Genomic DNA, 12267 nt, shown 5'->3' with positions numbered 1-12267 from the left:
TTGTTGGAGAGGAAGGGGGCGTTCTCTCAATTGTGTCAGGTGAGTACTGTTTATCGTATATCTTAGTTTTTAGTAATATGAAGACTGATTGGAGTCTTTCTTGTAGTTCAGACTTGAAGAAGAAGCGCCCATTCAAATCCCTTCCCTTGAACAGGCAATCGATAAAATCGAGAATGTCATAGAGCGAGTTGTCGTATGTAAGAGAGTCAAATGGTGGGGACTGATCCCTGTGGAAGTACCTGCCTAATTGACCCACGAAGAGTTCACTTAGCTCAGTTGAGAGGAAGGATGTGGAAGGGGATACAGGGCTGTCATCCAGCTCTGCCACCCGTTCCTTGGGTATTTTCCCCAGCTTGACCATCTTGGGGTCGGTTGCTGAAGACATCACCCCGAGAGCTCCCTGTACCTGTCATTGTGATGACTAACCAGATGGGGGATCCTCGGGAAAGTGCAGCCCTCACGGAGTCCGTGAGCATCTCGGCAGCCCCATGCCCAGGGCTACAAATTTATCTAAGAAAATAAAAAATTGAACACAAATTACACATATAAGACACTCATCGAAAACAGCATATAAAAACAGAAACGAAAACACGCAATTAAGTGCTGTGGTGGTGCGTAAGTTTACAGATTGCGCAGTGCGCTTGACATTGATTACATGATGATGCGATGATAATTGCAAGGAGAATTCAATTGTGTCACGTCACCACCACACAATATGCAATGTGATTCGAATGCGAAAATACATTGACAAAGAGTAAAGGGAGTACATAACAATCAAAAACAATATGAATATTCATACATAATAATGACATAATGAAAAATTGAAAACTGAGAAATAAAAAGAGAATGTAAAATATGAAAAATGAAAAATTAGGTCGGGCTCTGGAAGAGGAACCACTCTGTAGACAGTAAATGGAACAGACCGATGAGGCGCTGTGTGCTGTGGGGGAAGGAAACTGCATGTTTGATACGTTGGGAGTGTGAGACCGTGGCTGGGTATCTAATGTGGAATTGTTCTGTAAGCGTGCAGTTGAAAATATAATGGCTTGCGTCTCCAAGTTCCCCACAAACACACAGCGGGGAATTCAATAGGCCGAAACGATGGAGGTAAGACGGGAATGGGCCGTGGCCCGTGAGAAAAGCTGTGTGGTAGCGATGGGAAATGCGTGCAGAGAGTTTGACATTTGGATAGATTTCGTGAACACATCTGCCTGTTTCGGCATTATCCCATCTGTACTGCCAGTCGGCCGTCAGCTGTTCCAGCAAAAGTGATTTCAAATGAGACTTGGGGGTGGGTGATGATTCAGCAGCTGATTTTGCAAGCTGATCGGCCGCCTCATTCCCCCTATTGCCCGAATGACCCCGGACCCAGTGTATTGAATAGTTAACTGTTGTTGTGAGAATTTGTTTTTGGATGGTTTGTACAAGGTTGTTGCGATGAAAGTTATGTTTAATAGCTAGAATTGCCGATTGGCTGTCCGAGAAGATTTGAAATGTTTTTGCCGTGCGTTGTTGTGTATATGCAATAGCCCCAGAGATTGCGAACAGTTCTGCCTGGGAGACTGAGTTGCCGTTCCTCAATCTCGTTGAGGTGCTGTGCGTCACAGAGGTTCCAGAGGATCCGACCACTGCTGCTCCCACACCATTGGGAGACTTGGAACCATCTGTGTATAATCTCCAGAATGACTAGAGAGAGCTGTCAAGTTCCGTTGGATGGACCGCGGCGAAGTCCGAGAGCTGTTCAGACGATGGGGGGAACCATTTTTTGGAATCAGATTCGAAATAGTCTGGATGGTACATTTGGCCATCCAGAGTAATGGATGTTTTTTCGATGTAAATTTTGAAATGCCAGACTTGGGATCGAATAACAAGTTCCAGGGGTGGGTGGCCCCCAAGGATGTAGAGGGCATGATGCGATGTTGTTGAGTATGCACCGGTGATTATTAAAAGGAATCTGCGTTGGATTGTATGAATTTGTTAGAATTGACGAACCCCCAAGTAGTGACTCCAGAGCCCGGACGCATGTAGCAGGTAGGACTCGAGAACCGCACGATAAAGTAAACGGCGCTAGTTAATTTTGACTCCCCAATTACCACCCGCAAGACGTTGGAATTTGCTTGGAATGCTTAGAGATTTGGACTTAATGTAATCCACGTGCGCCGTCCACTTCAGTCGATTATCGATCACCACCCCTAGGTACTTTAATGTCTGCCTCCGGGCCAGGAAAAAGTCGCCCATGAACATCGGTGGGGTCCTCCGCAGATCCCTCGGAACTCTGAGGTGCATGAAGCACGATTTTGATTTCGAGGGTTCCAGACCATGGTCCGACAATCAGGCATCCACTATGGTCAAGAACTCACGCGCAAGGATTTGTAGGTCATCGGTTTTTCTTGTAGAGATTAGGATGATAATATCATCCGCAAAGGCCAGCACATGTGTGTGCGCGAGCCATGGAAGCCGTAGCAGTGAAGCCGCCACCAGATTCCACAGCTCCGGCCCATTGCAGGACCCCTGCGGACAGCCTTTGCATTGCCGGGTTGAGCGAGACCCTTTACTCGTTTGGATGAAGCTTCTCCTCCGGGAAAGAAAGCTAGCAAAAACTTTTTGAAGCCCTTCATCATAGTTGGTATTCGCAAGGTAGTACGTGATTTTGTCCCAAGAAAAATTGTCGAATGCCGAGACAATGTCCAATGAAATCAGTACCATTTGATTTCCTTGCGTGATACCTTTTTGAATTTGAGAAAAGAGGGAAGCCAAGGCATGGTCAGTGCTAGGACGAGGGACGAAACCAAATTGATTAGGGTGGTGGAGGTTGTTTAGAGCGAGAAAACTATGCAGCCGGAAGAGCAGAATCTTCTCAAAATTTTTTGAAAGGACGGGCAACAAAATAATTGGTCTGAACGAGGAGAGTTGGGAGGGGTCTTTGCCCGCCTTGAGGAAGAGGATGAGCACACCTTCTTTGAGGGCAGTTGGAAACCAGCCAAGAGAGAGACACTTGTTAAAGTAATCTCGAAGAAAATGTGGAAAAACTGAGTGGAAGAGTCTCCAGATAACAAAGTCCAGGGTGGTCATTCCAAAGTATTCTGGTTTCGACTTCGAGATTTCCCGTCACGTGATCGATGTTATCGAAAAATCTCGCAACGTTGAATTCTGAACAGCTCGCAGCTGTCTTTCGAAGAGGCGCCGATTTTTTCGATTAGTTTGGTCGGCCAGGAGGTACACGTGACTTCTTCCAACCAATGTCCTTTCAGCGCAGCTATAGTTTTGTTTTGTTTAATCTTTGCACGGAAAAGCGCGAACTTTGACGACTGGCACGCTAATGGCTACTCTTCAAAGAATACGTTTTACGTTACAAAGAATCACACCGAAATAATTTTAGATTTTCTTGAAGCAAACCCAGATGTTCCTAAAAATTAATTCTCCGAGAATTTTACAAAATAGTACACAAAGGAAAAATGGCCGAGGGCTCCGGTGTAAAAAGCTTAGTCGAATCAAATGGCAAAAAGTAAGTCATATTTTTTGCATATTTCAATATTACAGTGTCTAAAACAAAAATCGAAGCTGTGAAAACAGCCAATACATAAATGTGATAAAAATTAACCGTAAATTTTGTTGATTTACTATATAACACCATCTATATTAGTAAGAACGTCTTATATGAAATATATTTTTCCCAAGAAACTATAATCGAAATAATAATAACTTTAAAAAAAATAATGATACTAAAAAAAAAAAAAAAATCTTAACCGTCATAAATGCAGACGAAAAAATATAAATAGTTCGTAATCGTGGATTGAATATTATGTTGTTGCGGTGTCTAATGAAGTGCAGAGTGCGAAAGGTTTAGAGGCATCCAAAAGTCTTAATGAAAAAATCTGCTAATTCATATTGAATAAAAAAACACTTAAATGCGGGGGGAGGGGGGTGTTAGGGCATGGCGCTGACTGCGCCATTGAAATTTTTAAAGTGGCTTGAGGGGTATTTTTTTATTGGGGGGGGGCTCTTGGGAGGGGGGAGTCTTCCAGATATCATGGAAAATCAAATTTTAGAAACAATTCCCCAGAAATTACCAGCCTTTCTACTGTTTTGTAATTAGTTAATCAATATCAAATTTCAATAAAGAAAAATAAATTTTCTTACAAATTGAATTCAATTGAAATTGAATATTGACAGTAGGTAATAAATAAAGAATTTAGGAAAAAAGGGGGGAGGAGGATTTTATAGCAAAAGAAAACAAAAAAAAATTACCTACGTCAGTGGCGTACCCAGCATGGGTGACACCCGAGGCGGTAATTTGTGATGTCACCCCCCCCCCTAAAACGCAAAAAAAGGGATTGTATATTCTGTGTAAATTTGAAATTCATACAATTTTCAGAAACAACTAGTACTTTTGTGGAAAAACTAAATTTTAAGTGAGATAATGTACAAAAGAAAAATAAAATTTATAAACGCTTTTTACATAAAATTTGCCCTAGACGCATTTGTGCAGGACGTCGAGCGGTCAAAAAAATAAGAGGGAGTAGGAAATTCCTAGCCCCTTAATTATTTCAAATGCATTATATCTTGAAAATTTGGAGTGCCCCCGATTCCCCCCCCCCACCCCCCCTCCTTACCTTAGTTCCTAAATGATGGGTTAGGTTACAAGAAAGTGGAATCAATGGAAGTTATCAACCTCAGCCGCATGCATTTTCATTCACAAACTAAAATTTTTTACATTGAAAAAGAAGCTCTTAACACGTGTCTTCCGAAACACGTGTCTGCAATTTAATTCGGATGTTTGTGCATTATAATGCTGTTATTAGTTGAATTAAGCATTTTAAGCTTTGAAAACTTGTTGTAAAGCGAAAAATGTTGCATATATACCCATTTTATGTTTGCAGTTATAACCCCCCCCCCCGCCCCCTGCACCATTTTTGGGGTTGGCCACATCTTAATTGTTTTCTGCGTGCCAATACCTATCAGAAAAACCAACTGCCGTAATTTTATCACAAAAATTCCACACACAACCACTTTTCCCCTTCCCACCCCACTATGTTCAAGGTTCCTAACATTCTAATTTGTTTTCTGCTTGCCAATACCTTTCAGAAAAACTAACTCTCGTTTTTGTGTCACAAAAGTTTAACGGAAAACCACTTGCCCCCAGCGCGGTTTTAACCTCCCTACCTCCCCTTCACAATGTTCAAGGTTTGTAACATTCTAATTTGTTTTCTGCTTGCCAATACCTTTCAGAAAAAATAACTCCCGTTTTTGTGTCACAAAAATTTATCGGAAAAACACTTGCCCCCCAACGCAGTTTTAACCCCCCTCCCTCCCCTTCACTATGTTCAAGGTTCGTAACATTGTAATTTATTTTCTGCTTGCCAATACCTTTCAGAAAAACTAACTCCCATTTTTGTGTCACAAAAATTTAACGGAAAACCACTTGCCCCACCCCCGTGCAGTTTTAACCCCCCCCCCCCTTGCCCCCTGCACCATCTCCAAGTTTGGAACATCCAAATTCGTTTTCCTCGAGCCAATACCTTTCAGAAAGACAAACTCCCAAATTGTATCACAAAAATCGCACTATCTCACCTACTTTAGGGCAGTCGAGATTTCGCTCCGCAAATAAGCGCCCGAAAAGTCACTTTTTCCCTTCTTTTGGCGATTGGAATTGCTACTTGCGAAAATTTCCTTTCGAGACTGCTTTTTTCCCTACAGCGCCATCTAGTGAGGCGATCAGAACTAATCTCGCAAGGTGAATTTCGAGCTTGGAATAAGCGCCCAGATCGTCCTTCCCTGGCGCCTTTTTACTGGGAAGCATACGAATTGCTTGATCGACCTCCCCTTTCGTAAAAGGAACGAAAGTGGAAGGCAGAGATGAGGGTGGGATAGCTGTGGGTTGGGGGTAGAAATGATCCAGGACGGTCTGGCTGAAAGTCTCTTCGGAGCCTGAGTTTGGGACCAACTGGGAAATATATGAGGGGGAAAGCGCTTTCCCGAAGGATATCTTGTACGGTTTGCCGAAAGTGCTCTCGCTTTTATTGCAGAAGTTTTTCCAGGAAGAAGCCTTGGCCATTCGGATGCTTCTCTTATACTTCGCCGCTGCCCTTTGAAAGGTTTGACGATACCGCGTCTCCATAGGTGTTCCTCTATTCCTCTGGAAGCGCCGCCTCGCCGTCAGGACACCTTTCTTGAGTGCAGTAAGGCCGGCATGCCACCAGCTTGAGGGGAATGGTGTTGCAAAAAGTTTCGTTTTGAAACAAAGCCCTGCACAGTCTTGCATTGCGACTGTGAGGGCGGAGAGAATTTGATCGAGGTCATTAGTTGTGGTCAGAGATGGCGAGAGATTCAAGATTAGAGGCAGCTTTGTCTTTATGAGGTTTTTAAAAGACTGGGTATTATAGAATGTTTTATAGCGTAGAAAGCGGGTGTTGTTGAATGAGTCCAGAGTTAAAAAGATATATTTGTGATCGCTTGCGGATAGTTCATCTGAGACTTCCCAAATTATGTTGACATTTGTGTTTTTTCCAAATGTGACATCTGGCCCTCCCTGACCATGTGGGGTTTGAAAGGTTGGAGGGGCATGGGGGGGGGGTGTTGAGTAAGTTCAAATTATTTGTGGTGGCAAAATCCAGGACTGCTTCGTCCCAAGCCTCATCCCTCGCATAACCAAACGTGCGAGAGTGGGCATTGAAGTCTTCGCCTATGATTGTGGGAATTGGGAGGTCGAATTTATAAAATTTGTCAGGTCTGAAAGTAAAACATCAATGGGTTCTGCTGGAGAGGAATAGGCGGAGAGGAGAATTAGAGGCGAGTTGTCCATGGATGCCTTAACTGCGACGAAAGCATATGACTGATACGCGCTGATGACCTTTAGATTGTCTGAAGTGATTAGGATGGCTGCACGGCCACTGCTAGAAATTATTTTGCCCCATGAAATGGGCAAGTTGGTCACGCTGCCGCGCGACCGGTACGGCTCCTGCACTAAAAATGCGTTGATTTTGTGTTTTATTTGGAAATTTTGAAGAAGGGAGCTAGCTGCAGCTGCTCTTTGCAGATTAATCTGAACTATTTTGAGGGAGGATGACCCATGGGCACCTTCACACCCGTGGGATGTGAAGACATCCGGCGGGGATGAGAAAAAGTTTTTGAGGTCCGAAATTGAAAAGTCTGAATTTGGATTGGCCGAAATTAAGGGGTTTACTGAAAAGAATGATAGGAACGAGAAGTTTGCGGTTTACTCATATTTTGTACTAGATTTAATTTTAGAAACAAGATTTAAATAACAGGGGCAGTCCCCGTCGCTGGCAGCGTGATCCGTGTAGTAGTCGGTGCGACTATTTTGGTTTGAATGATGGCAATTGATGCAGAAAGGTTGCTCGGATGTACAATTGTCGACCGCATGGGTCTCTGAACAGTAGCTACAGCAAATTTCTCTGGTGCATTGCGAGGCTAGGTGCCCAAAGCCCTGACATGCATAACATCTCCGAATTCCGAAGAATTCTTTGATAGTCATAACATTCCAGGAAAAGTTAAGTTTGGGCTTTTGCATAATTTTATGAAATGCTTCTGGTGAGCATTCAAGAACCCAGTTATTGCTGTCATATCTGCCCGTTAGTTTGAAGCGGGGGAAAATTTCCTCCTCCTCCCCCGATAGTGCAAAGCTTTTAGACATGGTCTCCTGAATATCTGGGCCCGATAGATCTGGAGGGAAGCCGTAGACCATAATTCTTGGGAGTCTCTGGCGTGGATGTCTAGCCTTAATTTTGTCTTTGAGTGAGTTGCAAGTTGTTAGGCCCCTTTCGAGCTTAGTACAGTCTTCTGGACTTGGAGTGTCGATTGCCAGACCTCCTTTTGCTACGTATCTGACCCCCGTGACTCTAATGTTGTCAGTGGAGATATCAAGGTTCAACCAGAGAGCGAAGGTCTCTCGACGACTTGCTCTCTGGGTCTGAGGGGTATACCAAGATTGTATGATAGTTCGCTTCACGTTGCTCTCCAGAGAGAATTGCCGGGTGGGATGGTGCCGGGGGGGAGGGGTGGCTGTGGTGCTAGTTGTGATGGCTTTGCAAGGAGGAGTTGGTCCGAAATTGGAACTGGAATTAGGACTTTACCCTCCGTTTGATTGGCTGACTCAGTGGTTGATTTCACTGGTTCCTCATCCCGGGCTGCAGCGCCCCCCCTCTCCTGGTGAGCAGGAGTGTCTCTGTTGTTCCCCGACTGAGGGGGAGGGTGGCTCAAAAGTTTCGTCAAGGTTGTAGCATTGATCTACGAGTTTAGCTCTGAGGAGACAGATTGCAGTCTTCACATGTGTCATGAGGCCAAGAGGCATGAAGAGCTTCCTGTGTATATCCCTTCCCCCGGCTAGCGATTCCAAGAAATCCAGAAAGTCAGTGATTGGGTTGTCAAGGGACAACATGTTAATGGATGCTGGCGTGTCGTGATGGAAGTAAAGGTCAAATGGACCTGCATGCATATCACTTAGTTCCGTCGACAAAACTGATGAGGGGGAAGGGGGGGGTTGATGCTCGGGCGCTGTGCCGGGAGTGGCCGGCCCTTGGCCAGCTCGACCAAATTTGAGTCAAGTCTGTTCAGTACGACCTTGGCGGGAGCGAGGACCCTGAATTACCCCGACTCCCCAACTGTTCCTTTGGCCGTAGCCTTTGTATCCATGTTCGTTGATTTTCTAGACATGACTGCTCTTAATTCAATAGGAAACTAATCGTGTTGCACACAAAAACAAAAAGGCAATCATGATGAGCACTCATGTTGCATACAAAATCACAGTTCCACAAAACAATTAATAATGGTAAAAAAACTTAAATACAAATGAGAAAACGAAAATTGCCGATACATTAACCTATCACATACATGAAGACAATCAAAATGAGTACTCACAATATAAATCAAATATTTAAGATACGGCTCTTCACAATAACAAATACAATTAAAAGCTAATTATTTGAATGCCAATGAGAAAACCAAAAAAGCCAATATATAAGCTTATTACACTCATGACGACGAACAAAATGGATACCCACAATGTATATCAAAACTTCAAGTTACGGCTTTTCTAAAAAGCAATTAAATTCGCTAATTGCCTAAATGCAAATGAGAAATCTCAAAAAGCCAATACGTTAGTTTGTTACACTCATGAAGACAAATAGAATGAATACCCACAATGTGGGTCTATTGTGAAAAGTGGGGAACTTCAACTATGCTAATTAAGAGCACATAAATTGAAATAATTAGGAAACCACTGCATAAAAAGAAAAGAGAAAGCCACAAAGCCCACTGCAAATTTTGAGCTGATTAATTTAAGTACTCACAAGCCGGGGGTACGGATGAAATTTAGGAGACTGGTCAGAGAACCCTCGGCAAAATTAAGTGTATTAGAGTGGTTTAAATGCTTTGGGACTTCGCATACGTCTTGGGGGAGGACTGGTTTCCGTCTCCGTCAAGGGGGGCAAAGTTTTAATATCTAAGCCCTATCTCGACTCCTTAACCCTCAAAAATGCAATTTACGTTTGAAAAAGGTAATAACGCCCCGGGGGCCAATAACAAAAATTACATAAACACAAAAGTAAACAATACAATGGCAGAAACTAGTGTTAGAAGCATAAAGGCAAGCGCCTGGGCTTGTATCTACAGCACTATTAAGTCGCAGCAGGGCTTGAAGCCCCCTCAATAAATGAAAAAACATGGGTGACTCACATACAGTCCGCGATGGCGATCGGTAAACTCCAGCTGCACGGAAAACGAAGAGCAGTTCGGATCTGTGGGGTCCGGATGATTGAAGGATCCCCTGTCAATGCTGTTCTGTCCCACGCCGGTCTTGCGGGTGCCGGAATTCGAGCAACCGGATCAGCGGGAGACGCGGGACGAATACACTGAAGAGGTCTGCCGCATGCCGCATGCACTCGTAAAATGGCAAAATACTTATCTTGATATATATGCTCGGTAGATGTACATCCTCTTCTGCGCAGTCGCAGTTGGGTAAGAGGTGAACTTAGACGAATTCCAAAGTTGCAAAATGGGCCTCAAAAAACAGCGAAGTCCAGCGATGCTAAGCCCAAAAGTTGCAACTTGAGGGTCGTAGCTCCGCGGCCTCCGGACCGTTTTCCCTCAACCAGCACTTTTCCGAGAGTACACCACCAGGGCTATATTTTGATGTTCGGTGGCCCTGGGTTGCTGCTGAGGCTGTGAAGCTACAGGGGCTTAAAATTTGTCCATGTTAAAAATATCAGCAAATCCCATGTTAAAATGCTCGTAAAATTTTTTCAAATGTTCAAACTTCCATATCACAGGAACCACTGGGCCGATTTACAAAAATGAAGTATCTGCGTGATCTGCGGGGCAAGGGCTTTCAGAAAACACTGCACTCGGACAAAGCGCCACAAGATTTCCGCCAAAACTAAGGAAGCCCAGCGGAGCTCAAAAAACGCGCGTGCTATCCCCACGAAGGCAGAGACTGCACACTGGTTGCTGAAGACATCACTCCCCGAAGGTCCCTTGTACCTGAGTCACCGAGGTAACTTCCCCCTTGCCGGGCAAACTCGAAGTGCGCACCTAGCAACCCTAAAAAGGGTTGGCAAAAGAGAAAAGTTATCGCCAAGCATGAAATGCGCTCTTCTTCCCCCCGAATGTAGAACGATCTCAATTTCACCGGGGTTGACATTTCTGGCGCTTTATCAGTAAAAGTTTTGTTGGCGAAATGAAATGAAACATAAGTAGGCTTGCCAGACGTTCCGGTGTCCAGGTAAAAGATAAATTTGATTACAGATGACCAAAAAAGTCTAAAAATAATTAACTGGGAAGATTTATCTAGGATAAATACTTCGTCATTTGTAACAATGACTTGAAAAATTAATATCGGATTAGCTTGTGCCAATGAAAAGTATATAATAGCATGGGCGGATCCAGGGAGGGGGCAATAGGGGCCATGGCCCCCTCCGAGAAAATTTCAAGAGTAGTTAAAATCCACTTTTTTTAAGCAAAAATGCAAAAAAATTCCCTTATGATGCATACAAAGTATAACAATAAGGAGAACAATGAGAGGAGGGCCATGGTCACCCTGAAAAAGTTTCAAAAATAGTTTAAAACCTTTTTAGAGCTAAATATTAAAAAAATCCTTATTATTCCTCTAAGTCTAACATGAGTATAAAACCAATGCTGAGGAGTCATAAACCCACACTGAGTAAGTTTCAAGTAGTTTTTTAAAACTTTCTTTCCTAGCTTAAATTGAAAAAACTGGAATAAATTTTTTTTCGTTCAAAAAGACCTCTGAAACCCTTCAAACCCTAACCTTACCAAAGATAGTCTAAAATAGTTCAAAGTCTATAAATTAGAAAAATTTCCTGGGATAGACCTTTTAATCTCTCCTCCCCTTAACATGACGAAAAATCGTCTAAAACAGCCTTTTTAAAGCTAGTTTCTAACAACTTCCGGGGGAGTGCTACAGCGCTCCAATCCTCTTAGAAAAATAATTATTCGAATGTGTCTTCAGGACTGAAATTGTAAATTTAAAAAAGTTCTTGGTGTGGGCCCTCGAATCTGTCCTCTACGTATCATCACGAAAAGATCGTATTAAACTATGTGTCTTGCTCTACAGTTGCAAAAAAAAAAAAAAAATAAATAAATAAAAATAAAAATAAAAAATCTGGCTGAGAACCCCCGAAACTTTCTCTTCTTAACATTATTAGAGATAATGTTAGCGTTTTTAAAGTTTCAAGTTCAAAAAATGGGTGAGGGGATGGAGTCGTACCCGAGTCCTTAATATTACGAAAGACAGTTAAAATGAATTTCTAAGATTACAAATCCGAAATATTTCCTTAGATGGGCCCTCAAATTTCTCCTCCCTCTAACATTATCAAAGATAGTCTAAAACTGCATTCTTAGAGCTACAATTTCGAAAAATAGACAGGGGAGCGCCACCAAATCTCTTTTCCCCTAACATTACCAAAGATCGTCTAAAATGCGTTTTTAAGACTACAAATTCCAAAAATTTCCGGGGGAGAAAGCCCCAAAACCCCCTTTACTTCGGAGTTAATATTATACTTATGGTTGGTTCTAATCAGCTTCCTCTTAAATCAGAAGTCCTATACAGTCTTCTCGGAACAAACAGTACTGATTACAGGAATACCACTTAGAGGCGACGATATATGCACACGTTTGTTAAGAAAAGAGGAAAATTATTGGGACAGTTGCAACCTTTATGTTAAACTTGTGTCGCCTAGTGAAAATTCCTTAAAAAATGCTCTGGTTAAAGGGGCTATATTGATATTTATA

At 42.9% G+C, this 12267-nt stretch overlaps 1 protein-coding gene across 1 annotated transcript in view; it reads left to right on the top strand.

The window, feature by feature from the left end:
• The window catches only part of LOC129225897 (monocyte to macrophage differentiation factor 2-like), a 111878-nt gene that overhangs the window by 72578 nt on the left and 27033 nt on the right, over positions 1-12267 (top strand). The window lies entirely within an intron of this gene.

Source organism: Uloborus diversus, chromosome 7 (genome assembly GCF_026930045.1).
Source record: "Uloborus diversus isolate 005 chromosome 7, Udiv.v.3.1, whole genome shotgun sequence".
Taxonomy (NCBI): Eukaryota; Metazoa; Arthropoda; class Arachnida; order Araneae; family Uloboridae; genus Uloborus; species Uloborus diversus.
Note: the sequence above shows the minus strand (reverse complement) of the source record. Positions and strands in the feature narration are given on the sequence as shown.